The 13,626-nt window shown below is 42.1% G+C and overlaps 1 protein-coding gene across 5 annotated transcripts in view; it reads left to right on the forward strand.

Moving 5' to 3' along the window:
- Window positions 1-13,626, forward strand: part of tspan11 (tetraspanin 11) — a 121,020-nt gene that overhangs the window by 88,577 nt on the left and 18,817 nt on the right. The gene's annotated exons all lie outside the window — the stretch shown is intronic.

The following is a 13,626-nucleotide window of genomic DNA, read 5'->3' on the forward strand; positions in this document are numbered from 1 at the left end:
AGCATGATGGGGGATTTGATAGAGATTTACAAAATTATGAAGGGGATAGACAGAGTAAATGTGAATAGGCTCTTTTCACTTGGATTAGGAAAGATAAATACGAGAGGACATGGCTTTAGGGTGAAAGGGGAAAGGTTTAGGGGGAACATTAGGGGGAACTTCTTCACTCAGAGAGTGGTGGGAGTGTGGAACGAGCTGCCATCTGACGTGGTAAATGTGGGCTCACTCTTAAGCTTGAAGAATAAATTGGATAGATACATGGATGGGAGAGGTCTGGAGGGCTATGGACTGGGTGCAGGTCAATGGGACTAGCGGAATAAAGTTTTGGCACAGCCTAGAAGGACCGAATGGCCTGTTTTCTATGCTGTAGTGTTCTATGGTTCTACCTGACATCATCTGGGACAAATCAGGCTACTAGACTGGCACCCCATACTTCACCCATCTGCCACTGCCAACTGATTGCGTCATTTACAGAGAATTGCTAAGGCATCTCCAACAACACCCCCAAATCAATTTGAGAGGGAGAAGCATACCTGGTGTGTATTTGTATCACAATGGAGTAAAGGGAATTACAGAAGCACAAGAGAGGAACTTGCCCAGGTTGACTGGAGAAGGATACTGGCGGGGATGATGGCAGAACAGAGATGGCTGAGGTTTCTGGGAATAGTTCACAAGGTGCAGTTTAGATATGTCCCGCTGAAGAGGAAGTTCTTAAGTGGCAGGGCTAGGCAACCATGACTGACAAAGGAAGTTGAGGACAGCATAAAAGACAAGGAAAGGGCACATAAGGTAGCAAAAGTGAGTAGGAAGTTGTAAGATTGGGAAGCTTTTAAAATCCAACAAAAGGCAACTAAAAATGCTATAAGAAGGGAAAAGATGAAATATGAGGGCAAACTAGCCAATAATATAAAGCAGGATACTAAAATCTTTTTTCAGTTATATAAAGAGTAAAAGAGAGGTGAGAGTTGATATTGGACCACTGGAAAAAGATGCTGGTGAGGTAGTAATGGGGGACAAAGAAATGGCAGATGCACCTGTCTTCACTGTGGAAGACACCAGCAGTGTGCCAGAGGTCAGTGAGCAGGAGTGAGTGCCATTGCTATTACAAAGGAAAAAGTCCTAGGCAAACTGAAAGGTCTTAAAGGTAGATAAGTCACCTGGACCAGATGGACTACATCCGAGAGTCCTGAGAGAGGTTGCTGAAGAAATAATGGATGCATTAGTCATGATCTTTCAAGAATCATTTAATTCTGACATGGTCTGGGAGTACTGGAAGATTACAAATGTCACTCCACTCTTTAGTAAGGGAAGAAGGCAAAGAAAGGAAATTATAGGCCAGTTAGCCTAACCTCAGTGGTTGGGAAAGTGTTGGAGTCTATTATTAAGGATGAGGTTTCGAAGTCAAATTGGTTTCTGTGAAGGGAAATCTTGCCTGACAAATCTGTTAGAACTCTTCTGGGAAATAACAAGCAGGGCGGACTAGGGGAGGCAGTGGATGTCATTTACTTGGATTTTCAGGAAGTGTTTGATAAGGTGCCACACATGAGGCTGCTTAACAAGATAAAATCCTACTGCATTACTGGAATGGATAGCGGAATGGCTGACAGGCAGGGGATAGTGAGTGGGAATAAACAGGGCCTTTTCTGGTTGGCTGCCGGTGACTAGTGGTGTTCCTCAGGGGTCAGTATTGGGACTGCTGCTTTTCACATTGTTTGTCAATGATTTGGACAATGGAATTGATGGCTTTGTGGCAAAGTTTGCGGATGATACAAAGATAGGTGGGGTAGTAGGTAGTGCTGAGGAAGCAATGCAATCGCAGCAAGACTTAGACAAATTGGAAGAATGGGCAAAAAAGTGGCAAATGGAATACGGTGTTGGGAAATGTATTATAATGCATTTTGGTAAAAAAAAATAGTGTGGACTATTACCTAAGTGGGGAGAAGGTTCAAACATCAGAGGTGCAGAGGGACTTAGGAGTCCTCGTGCAAGACTCCCAGAAGGTTAATTTACAGGTTGAGTCTGTGGTAAAGAAGGCAAATGCAATGTTGGCATTTATTTCAAGGGGAATAGAATATAAAAGCAAGGAGATAATGCTGAGGCTTTACAAGACACTAGTCAGACCACACTTAGAGTATTTTCAACAGTTTTGGGCCCCATATCTCAGAAAGGATGTGTTGTCATTGGAGAGAGTCCAGAGCAGGTTCCAGGAATGAAGGGGTTAACCTATGAGGAATGATTGGCAGCTTTGGGCCTGTACTCACTGGAATTTAGAAGAATGCGTGGGGATCTCATTGAAACCTACCATATGTTGAAAGGACTAGATAGGGTGGATGTGGAGAGGATGTTTCCTATGGTGGAGGCATCCAAAACCAGAGGGCACAGCCTCAAAATTGAGGGATGACCTTTCAGAGCAGAAGTAAGGAGAATTATTTTAGTAAGAGAGTAGTGAATCTATGGAATGCTCTGCCACAGACTGCAGTGGAGGCCCAGTCCATGTGTATATTTAAGGTGGAAGTTGATTGTTTCCTGATCAGTCAGGGCATCACAGGATAAGGCGAGAAGGCAGGTGTATGGGGTTGAGTGAGATCCAGGATCAACCATGATGGAATGGCGGAGCAAACTTGATGGACTGAATGGCCTAATTCTGCTCCTATATCTTATGGTTGTATCTGCAACCCCTTTCACCAAGCTTCATACCCAATGAGTGTGTGACTTCATAACCAGTTGCTTTCCACATTGCACACTAGGGGCTGAAGAAGGGATCAGGGAGCTGGGCAAGGATAGCACAGTTCACCCCATCACACAGCCAGCACTCTGCATCAGCTCCCTCTTCTTCCATTTGAGATGCCATGTCTACACAGTGCAGGAACAGCGACTGGTTCCTGGTGCACAGCTCACAGTGAAGAAGGCAGGCAGGGTGGTGGGTACTGCAGTCTTGACCTCCTGTAGCCTCGAGTCCAGAACTATCACCGCCAGGACAACCTGGCCAAGATCATCAGAGAGGGAGGAGCTCAACAGTTGTGGAGAGTGATTGAAACAGTGCAGTACAGAAACAGTCCATTTAGTCTGTGCAGAACTATCATTTTACTTACGTTTGTAGTCCCATTAAAATGCACCTAGTCCAGAGCCCTCCCTACCCCTCCCATCCATGTACCTACCCAAACTTCTCTTAAATATGCATAAGGACTTGGCCTCCACAGCTGCCTGAGGCAACAAATTCCACCCATTCACCACTCTCTGGCTAAAGAAATTCCTCTCATATCCATTTTAAAAGGACACCCCGCCAATTCTAAGGCCGTGTCCTCTGGTTTTAGACTCTCCCAATGTAGGAAGCTTCCTCTCCACATCCCCTCTATCAAGGCCTTTCACCATTCAATAGGTTTTAATTAGGTCACTCCTTATGAATACATTAGGTACCTATTAAACAAGAGGGAATAGCAAGGGCTATATTCTCTCTCCAATCAGCTAAGGCTCCGGGACCAGATGGATATACAGTGGAATTTTATAAGACTTTTACTGATATACTTATACCTCACTTATGTCAAATTTTCACTGATTCTATGTCCTCTGGGACTCTCCCGAAAACTTTTTATGAAGCTTTAATCTCTTTCATTCCTAAAACAGAAAAAGATTTATCTGAATGCGCTTCTTATAGACCAATTTCTCTATTGAATGTGGCTGTTAAAATTCTTTCTAAGATTTTGGCTAATAGGGTTGAGAATATTTTGCCTACTGTTATTTCCGATGACCAAACTGCCTTTATTAAAAATAGATATTCACATTTTAACATTCAAAGAGTAGTAAACATTATTCACTCTTCTCCATCTAAAGAATCTGAGTGTGTTGTTTCCCTTGATGCAGAGAAAGCCTTTGATAGGGTGGAGTGGTCTTACTTATTTGAGGTTTTGGAAAGATTTAATCTTGGCCCAGGATTTATTTCCTGGATTAAGTTGATCTATCATGCTCCAGTGGCTGCTGTTATAACTAATAATCTAAAATCTCCCTATTTTAGATTACATAGGAGTACTCAACAGGGCTGCCCTCTTAGCCCTTTATTATTTAACTTGGCCTTAGAACCCCTTGCTATTGATCTTAGAGATTCTAATACTGTTCAGGGTATTAAGAGAGGGGACAAAATACACAAGGTTTCATTATATGCAGGTAACCTGTTAGTGTATAATTCAGATCCTAGGAAATCTATTCCTTCTATGTTATCTATATTTTCTGAATTAAGTAGTTTTTCTGGGTATAAATTAAATTTACATCAAAGTGAAGTGAGTTATTTCCTATTAATAATTACTCGGATCCATTTCATCAAATACCTTTTAGTATTGCTAAAAATTACTTTACCTATCTTGGTATTAAAATTACTAAAAATTTTAAGGATCTCTATAAATATAGTTCTTTTCCATTAATTGACTACACCAAACAAATGCTTTCTAAATGGTCGCCTATGACATTATCATTAATAGGTCAAATTAATGCTGTTAAAATGATAGTTTTACCAAAATTCTTGTATATATTTCAGGCAGTTCCTTCCTTGGTTCCTAAAAAGTTCTTTGACAGAATAGATTCTATAATCTTATCTTATATTTGGAACAATGAAAATCCGAGATTGAGTAAACCCTTATTGCAGAAATTAAAAAAGGACGGTGGTATGGCTTTGCCAAATTTCAGAATGTACTGTTGGGCAATTAATATTCGATATATTACTTTTTGGATTCATTATTCAGATATACATGAATGTCCTTCATGGTTGGATTTGGATGAAAACTCGGCGAAGGGATTCTCTTTGGCCTCTTTACTGGGAGCTCCTCTTCCCTTTTTGTTTTCTAAGATTAGTAGACAAGCGTTTAATCCCGTTATTAAACATACATTAAGAATTTGGTTACAGTTTCATGAATCTTTTGAGTTAAATAGTTTTATTCCTTCTAGTAATATCCATCTCAATTATTTTTTTTAAACCATCAATTTTGGATAAGGCCTTTTTAATTTGGAAAACCAAGGGAATAATAACTTTTTCAGATTTGTTTTAGGGGACTGTTTAATGTCTTTCTCTCAGTGGATAAATATGATTTATCTAATGTACACTTTTTTAGATATTTTTTACGTGGTTTGTTGCCAAGTTACCCTTCTGCTTATCCACCTAATATGACAGATGCTCTCTTTCAGTTTAAACCATTTCAAAAAGGGTTGATAGCTATAATCTATAAACAGTTATTGAACACACGAATGATATCTAATGATAAAATTAAATACGCTTGAGTATCGGAATTTCAAGAGTCATTTTCAGATAATCAATGGAGTAAAACGTTTTATTCGGTTAACAACTCAACTATTTGTGCCCATCATTCCTTGATACAGTTCAAGGTAGTGCATCGGGCCCATAAGTCAAAGGATAAACTAGCCCATATTTTTTCCAATATCAATCGTATTTGTGACAGATGTAATATTGAAGTAGCCACTTTAACTCATATGTATTGGTCTTGTATAAAGCTAGATAATTTTTGGAGAGATGTCTTTAAAAATGCTATCAGAAGTCTTGGATCTGGACCTACAACCTAATTTACTTACGGCAATTTTTGGGATTATCCCATTGGAAGCAGGAAATATTCCTGTTTCCACTCAACGTACGATAGCCTTTTCGACTTTATTGGCTAGGAGAGCCATTTTATTGAAGTGGAAGCATTATAATCCACCTACTGTCTTTTATTGGCTCTCCTCCATTATGTCCTGTTTAAGTTTAGAGAAAATAAGAAGTCGGACATTTGATACATCCTTTAAATTTGAGCAAATCTGGTGACCTTTTATTCAATATTTTCATTTAATTTGATTTATTACTCTTCCAATTTTTTTTTCTGAAGTTTTAGATTTGATCAGAAAGTCTTTCTTTTTTCTTTTGGTCGTATCCTCAAAATGGACTGCCCAGTCCCTGTTTTAAAAATTTTTTTTTGTATAGTGTAGTGGTTTTTTTTTCCATTTAAAGTTCAATGTTTTTTCTTTCCTCTTCATGAACTGATAAGAGGAGAATTGCTGTTTTCTTTTTTTTATTATATATTTTATACTAGCTTAACAATATGTATGATTTTGATGTCTATCTTAATCTCGGTTTGTATTGTTATATATATTTGAGATAATTCTCCTCTTATTTGAATTTATGTTCCTTTTAAATCAATTTGTGTTGGGCACGTGGCCAAGTGGTTAAGGCATTCGTCTAGTTACCTCAAGGTCGCTAGTTCGAGCCTCAGCTGTGGCAGCGTGTTTGTGCCCTTGAGCAAGGCACTTAATCACACATTGCTCTAGTCTGTGCAAGATGTGGCACCCCACACAGACTTCCAATCTGCGCCTTGTAAGGCATGAAAATGCCCGACACAGGCCTCTCATGGTCTGAGTTGACGTTCCCGCCCTCCCTTAAATCAATAAAAAGATTAATTGGGTCACCCCTCAATCTTCTGAATTCCTGAGAATACAGGCCCAAAGCCTTCAAATGCTCTTCATATGACAAGCCATTCAATCCTGGAATCATTTTCCTGAAACTCCTTTGAACCCTGTCCAGTTCTGGCACATCCTTTCTAAGATAAGGGTCCCAAAACTGGCACATCCTTTCTAAGATAAGGGTCCCAAAACTGCTCACAGTACTCCAAGTGAGGCCTCACCAGTGCTTTATAAAGTCTCAACATTAGATCTTTGCTTTTATGTTCTAGTCCTGATGAAATGAATGCTAACATCGTATTTACCTTCCTCACCACAGACCCAACCTGCAAATCAACCTTTAGGGAATCCTGCACAAGGACTTCCAAGTCCCTTTGATCCTCAGGTTTTTTTTTGTATTTTCTCACCATGTAGTGTTTTTAGTATTTTTTTCTACCGAAGTGCATGACCATACACTTTCTGATACTGTATTCCATCTTCCACTTCTTTGCACATTTTTCTAATCTGTCTTAAATCCTTCTGTAGCTTCTCTACTTCCGCAAAACTACCTGCCCCTCCACCTATCTTCATGTCATCTGCAAACTTTAAAACAAATCAATTCCACCATCCAAATCATTGACATATAACGTAAAAAGAATTGGTCCCAACACAGACCCCTGTGAACACCAATAATCACCGACAGCCAACCAGAAAAGGCTCCCTTTATTCCCACTCTTTGCCTCCTGCCAGTCAGCCACAGCTTTATCCATGCTAGAATCTTTCCTGTGATACCATGGGCTCATAGCTTGTTAAGCAGCCTCATGTGTGGCATCTCATCGAAGGCCTTCTGAAAATCCAAGTACACAAAACCAGCTGATTGTCCTTTATCTATCCTACCTGTTATTTCTTCAAAGAATTCCATCAGATTTGTCAGGCAAGATTTTCCTTTGAGGAAACCATACTGACTACGAACTATTTTATCACATACCTCCAAGTACCCCGAGACCTTATCCGTAATAATCAACTCCAATATCTTCCCAACTACTGAGATCAGACTAACTGGCCAATAATTTTCTTTCTTCTGCCTCTCTCCCTGCTTGAAAAATGGAGTGACATTTGCAATTTTCCAGTCTTCTGGAACCATTCCAGAATCCAGTGATTCGTGAAAGTTCATTGCTAATGCCATCACACTCTCTTCAGCCACCTCTTTCAGAACCCTGCCGTGTACATCATCTGGTCCAGGTAACTGATCAATCTTCAGGCCTTTCAGTTTTCTAAGACCCTTTGTTCTAGTAATGGTAACTTTGCAAACTTCATGAGCCCATTAGTCCAATATCCACTCTCACCTGTCTCTTACACTTTGTGTATTTGAAGAAACTTTCGGTATCCCCTATAGTATTATCGGTTAGCTTACATTCATATTCCAACTTTACCTTCTTAATGAGTTATTTCTTCAGCAGTTATTGGGTTATTTCTTCAGCAGTTTGAATGGGACACGACTGCGCAAGCACATGGAGGTTGGCCAGTGAGAACAACGGGAAGAGTTTAAAAAGTCATCTTTACAGAGCGGGCGTCAGAGTAGAGGGAGACAGAGTAGGAAGGCTTTGGCTCAATGGGGCTTCAGTGATAATGCGTCGAGGTGAGGTAAGTTATCTGTTTAGAATACAGAAAGAAAGAATGTGTGTGAGGCCGGTTTTCTGTGCTTGGTGTCAGATGTGGGAGGTCCTGGAGACTCCCAGCCTCCCGGATGGCCACATCTGCAGCAGGTGTGTCGAACTGCAGCTGCTTAGGGACTGTGTTAGGGAACTGGAGCTGCAGCTCGATGACCTTCATCTGGTCAGGGAGAGGGAGGAGGTGATACAGAGGAGCTATAGGCAGATAGTCACCCCAGGACCACAGGAGACAGAGAAGTGGGTAACAGTCAGGAAAGGGAAGGCCAAGAAGTAGGTGCTAGAGAGTACCCCTGTGCTGTCCCCCTTAACAATAAGTACTCTTGTTTGAGTACTGATGGGGGAGACGGCCTACCTGGGGGAAGCAACAGTGGCCGTGCCTCTGGCACAGAGTCCGGCCCTGTGGCTCAGAAGGGTAGGGAAAGGAAGAGGGAGGCAGTAGTGATAGGGGACTCTATAGTTAGGGGGTCAGACAGGCGATTCTGTGGACGCAGGAAAGAAACGCAGATGGTAGTTTGCCTCCCAGGTGCCAGAATACAGCATGTTTCTGATTGTGTCCACAATATCTTGAAGTGGGAAGGAGAACAGCCAGAGGTCGTGGTACATATTGGTACCAATGACATAGGTAGGAAAAGGGAGGAGGTCCTGAAAACAGACTACAGGGAGTTAGGGAGGAAGTTGAGAAGCAGGACCTCAAAGGTAGTAATCTCGGGATTACTGTCTGTGCCACGTGACAGTGAGTATAGAAATAGAGTGAAGTGGAGGATAAATGTGTGGCTGAGGGGTTGGAGCAGGGGGCAGGGATTCAGATTTCTGGATTATCAGAGCCTCTTCTGGGGCAGGTGTAACCTGTACAAAAAGGACAGGTTGCACTTGAATCTGAGGGAGACCAATATCCTGGTGGGGGCAGGGGGGGTTTAAACTAGAATTGCTGAGGGGTGGGAACTGAACTGAAGTGATGGAGGAAAGGGAGGTTGGCTCACAAATAGAGAAAGCTTTGAGACAGTGCAAGAGGGAGGATAGGCAGGTGATAGAGAAGGGACGCACTCAGACCAATGGTTTGAGATGTGTCTATCTTAATGCAAGGAGTATTATGAACAAAGCGGATGAGCTTAGAGTGTGGATCAGTACTTGGAGCTAAGATGTGGTGGCCATTACAGAGACTTGGATGGTGCAGGGGCAGGAATGGCTCCTTCAAGTGCCAGGCTTTAGATGTTTTGAAAGGACAGGGAGAGAGGCAAAAGAGGTGGGGGCGTGGCACTGTTGATCAGAGATAGTGTCACGGCTGCAGAAAAAGAGGAAGTCATGGGGGTATTGTCTATGGAGTTTCTGTGGGTGAAGTTAGGAACAGGAAGGGGTCAATAACTCTACTGGGTGTTTTTTATAGACCACCCAATATTAACAGGGACATCGAGGAGCAGATAGGGAGACAGATTCTGGAAAGGAATAATAATAACAGGGTTGTTGTGGTGGGAAATTTTAATTTCCCAAATATTGATTGGCATCTCCCTAGAGTGAGGGGTTTGGATGGGATGGAGTTTGTAAGGTGTGTTCATGAAGGTTTCTTGACACAACATGTAGATAAGCCTCCAAGAGGAGAGGCTGTACTTGATCTGGTATTTGGAAATAAGTCTGGTCAGGTGTCAGTTCTCTCAGTGGGAGAGCATTTTGGAGATAGTGATCACAATGCTATTTACCATAGCATTGGAGAGGTATAGGAACAGACAAGTTAGGGAAATGTTTAATTGGAGTAAGGGGGAATATGAGGCTCTTAGGCAGGAACTTGGAAGCATAAATTGGAAACAGATGTTCTCAGGGAAACGTACGGAAGAAATGTGGCAAATGATCAGAAGATATTTGCGTGGGGTTCTGCGTAGATACATTCCAATGAGACAGGTAAAGGGTGGTAGCAAACAGGAACTGCGGTGTACAAAGGCTGTTGTAAATCTAGTCCAGAAGAAAAGAAGAGCTTATGAAAGGTTCAAAAAACTAGGTAATGATGGAGATCCAGAAGATTATAAGGCCAGCAGGGAGGAGCTTAAGAATGAAATTAGGAGAGCCAGAAGGTGCCATGAGAAGGCCCTCACGGACAGGATTAAGTAAAACCCCAAGGCATTCTACAAGTATGTGAAGAGTAAGAGGATAAGACATGAGAGAATAGGACCAATCAAGTGTGACAGTGGAAAAGTGTGTATGGAACCAGAGAAGATGGCAGAGGTACTTAATGAATACTTTGCTTCAGTATTCACTATGGAAAAGGATCTTGGTGATTCTAGGGATGACTTGCAGTGGACTAAAAAGCTTGAGCAGGTAAATATTAAGAAAGAGGATGTGCTGTAGCTTTTGGAAAGCATCAAGTTGGATAAGTCACTGGGACCGGATGGATGTACCCCAGGCTACTGTGGGAAATGAGGTAGGAGATTGCTGAGCCTCTGGCGATTATCTTTGCATCATCAATGAGGACAGGAGAGGTTCCGGAGGATTGGAGGGTTGCGGATGTTGTTCCCTTATTCAAGATAGGGAGTAGGGATAGCCCAGGAAATTATAGACCAATGAGTCTTACTTCAGTGGTTGGTAAGTTAATGAGGAAGATCCTGAGAGGCAGGATTTATGAACATTTCGAGAGGTGTAATATGATTAGGAATAGTCAACATGGCTTTGTCAAGGGCAGGTCGTGCCTTACGAGCCTGATTGAATTTTTTGAGGAGGTGACTAAACACATTGATGAAGGTAGAGCAGTAGATGTAGTGTATATGGATTTCAGTAAAGCACTTGATGAGGTACCCCATGCAAGGCTTGTTGAGAAAGTAAAGAGGCATGGGATCCAAGGGGACATTGCTTTGTGGATCCAGAACTGGCTTGCCCACAGAAGGCAAAGAATGGTTGTAGGTGGGTCATATTCTGCATGGAGGCCGGTGACCAGTGGTGTGCCTCAGGGATCTGTTCTGTGACCCCTCCTCTTCGTAATTTTTATAAATGACCTGGATGAGGAAGTGGAGGAATGGGTTAGTAAATTTGCTGATGATGCAAAGTTTGGGGGGGGGGGGCGGTGAAGGGCTGTCAGAGGTTACAACGGGACATTGATAGGATGCAAAACTGGGCTGAGAAGTTGCAGATGGAGTTCAACGCAGATAAGTGTGAGGTGGTTCATTTTGGTAGGTCAAATATGATGGCAGAATATAGTATTAATGGTAAGACTCTTGGCAGTGTGGAGGATCAGAGGGATCTTGGGGTCCGAGTCCATAGGAGACTCAAAGCTGCTACACAGGTCGACTCTGTGGTTAAGAAGGCATATGGTGCATTGGCCTTCGTAGGATTGAGTTTAAGAGCCGAGAGGTAATGTTGTAGCTATATAGGACCCTGATCCTATATATCCCTTCATACCCTGACCAATCAAGAATCTTTCAACCTCTGCCTTAAATATACACAAGGACTTGGTCTCCACAGCTGCCGATGGCAAAGAATTCCACAGATTCACCATTCTCTGGCTATAGAAAGTCCTCCTCCTCTCTGTTCTAGACCATAAGACAATAAGACACAGGAGCAGAATTAGGCCATTTGGCCCATCATGGCTAATCCTTTATTTTCTCCTCCTCAACCCCATTTCCTGGCCTTCTCCCCGTAACCTTTGATGCCATGTCCAATCAAGAACCTATCAACCTCTGCCTTAAAAACACCCAGCGGCCTGGCCTCCACAGCTGCACGTGGCAACAAATTCCACAAATTCACCACCCTCTGGCTAAAGAAATTTCTCTGCATCTGTGTTTTTAATGGATGCCCCTCTATCCTGAGGCTGTGTTCTCTTGTCCTAGACTCTCCCACCATGGGAAACATCCTTTCCACATCGACTCTGTCTTGGCCTTTCAACATTTGAAAGGTTTCAATGAGAACCCCCTCATCCCTCCAAATTCTAGAGAGTACAGACCCAGAGCCATCAAACATTCCTCATATGATAACCCTTTCATTCCTGGAATCATCCTTGTGAACCTCCTCTGAACCCTCTCCAATGCCAGCACATCTCTTCTGAGATGAGGAGCCCAAAACTGTTCACAATACTCAAGGTGAGGCCTCACCAGTGCTTTATAAAGCCTCAGCTTCACATCTCTGCTCTTGTATTCTGGACGTCTTGAAATGAACGCGAACATTGCATTTGCCTTCTTCACCATGACTCAACCTGCAAGTTAAATGTTAGGGTATTCTGCACAAGGACTCCCAAGGAACCATTGCATCTAAGATTTTTGGATTTTCTCCCTGTTTAGAAAATATTTTGCACATTTATTTTTACTACTAAAGTGTATGACCATGCATTTTCCAACATTATAATTCATTTGCCACTTTCTTGCCCATTCTGCAAATCTGTCTAAGTCCTTCTGCATCCAACCGATTTCCTGAACACTACCTGCCCCTCCACCAATCTTCGTATCATCTGCAAACCTGGCAATAAAACCATCTATTCCATCATCTAAATGACTGATATACAGCATGAAAATAAGTGGTCCCAACACCGATCCCTGCGGAACACCACTAGTTACTGGCTCTTAACTTGGCAAGCAGCCTCATGTGTTGGCACCTTGTCAACTGCCTTCTGAAAGCCCATATATACAACATCGACTGCATCCCCTTTATCTGTCCTAATTGTAATCTCCTCAAAGAATTCCAGCGGGTTCATCAGGCAGAATTTTCCCTTAATGAAACCACGCTGACTTCCTTCCATCTTGTCCTGTGTCACCAAGTACTCCATCACCTCGACCTTAGCAATTGACTCTAACATCTTCCTAACCACTGAGGTCAGGCTAACTGGTCTATAATTTCCTTTCTGCTGCCTTCACCCTTTCTTAAAGAGTGGAGTGACATTTGCAATTTTCCAGTCCTCTGGCAACTTGACAAAGTCCAATGATTTTTGAAAGATCATTGCTAATAGCACCACAGTCTCTAACGCTACCTCTTTCAGAACCCTAGGGTGCAGTTTATCTGGTCTGGGTGACTTACATATCTTTTGGTCTTTCAGCTTTTTGAGCATATTCTCTCTTGTAACAGTAATTGTACCCGCTTCTTTTCCTTCACATACTACAACATCTGGCACACTGCTGGCGTCTTCCACGGTGAAGACTGATGGAAAATATTCATTTAGTTCATCTGCCACATCCTTGTCCCCCGTTATTATTTCTGCTGCCTCACTTTCTAGAGGTCCTATATCCATTTTCATTTCTCTTTTACATACTTGAAAAAGCTTTTACTATTCACTTTGATATTATTTGCTAGCTTGCTTTCCTATTTTATCTTTTCCCTTCTAATGATTTTTTTGGTTGCTCTCTGTAGGCTTTTTAAAACTTCCCAATCCTCTTATCTTCCCACTAATTTTAGCTTTGTTAGATGGCCTTTCTTTTGCTTTTACAATTGCTTTGACTTCCCTTGTCATTATGGTTGTACTATTTTACCATTTGAGTATTTCTTCATTTTTGGAATAAACATGTCCAGTACTTTCCTCATTTTCCCCAGAAACACATGCCATTGCTGCTCTGCTGACATCCCTGCCAGCAGCTCC

The sequence above is a fragment of the Mobula hypostoma genome, chromosome 9 (genome assembly GCF_963921235.1).
Source record: "Mobula hypostoma chromosome 9, sMobHyp1.1, whole genome shotgun sequence".
In the NCBI taxonomy this organism is placed as follows: domain Eukaryota; kingdom Metazoa; phylum Chordata; class Chondrichthyes; order Myliobatiformes; family Myliobatidae; genus Mobula; species Mobula hypostoma.